We start from the raw sequence: 594 nt of genomic DNA, 5'->3' as shown, positions 1-594 counted from the left end.
ATAGGTCTTAAATTTTTTAAACGGATCCACGTTTACCTTTCGAGTCCGGCCGGTAATATCGCGACATATATAGAGGACGCGATACCCGGGTTGTGACAGTCTAAAGCAGCTAGCGCATCTGGCGGACAAAGTCCCTAACTTTATATCGATATCGACTTCCGCCATCAGAAGCTGCTAAATTCGGAAGTCTTGACTTGTGAAGACATTTGCTTTTTTATCCACTAATATTCAGTAAGGATTTTGACAAAATTCGAAATTAGTTAAAAGTTTACTTTAAAAAATTAATGATTTTATATACATATATTTATCCAATGTATCTAATATATTCTATAGTAATGAAGAAGATTGTCGCTTAGGATCCAAACTTACGTTGTTCTTTTTTTTTAATACATAACAAAAATATCCAATTTAAGGTTATTACTAGAAACATTACAAGTGTACTAAAGTTATAAATGTGATTTTATAAATATAATTTTCCTTCAGGAACTTTCCCTGTGATTTTCGATGTAGTTCAAAAACTTTGAAACAGAATCAAACACCGTTTCATTAAAAAATTTAAAAACCCCGCCATAACTGAACACTTCCGTTTTGCAG

This window comes from Belonocnema kinseyi, chromosome 3 (genome assembly GCF_010883055.1).
Source record: "Belonocnema kinseyi isolate 2016_QV_RU_SX_M_011 chromosome 3, B_treatae_v1, whole genome shotgun sequence".
NCBI classification, from domain to species: Eukaryota; Metazoa; Arthropoda; class Insecta; order Hymenoptera; family Cynipidae; genus Belonocnema; species Belonocnema kinseyi.
Note: the sequence above shows the minus strand (reverse complement) of the source record.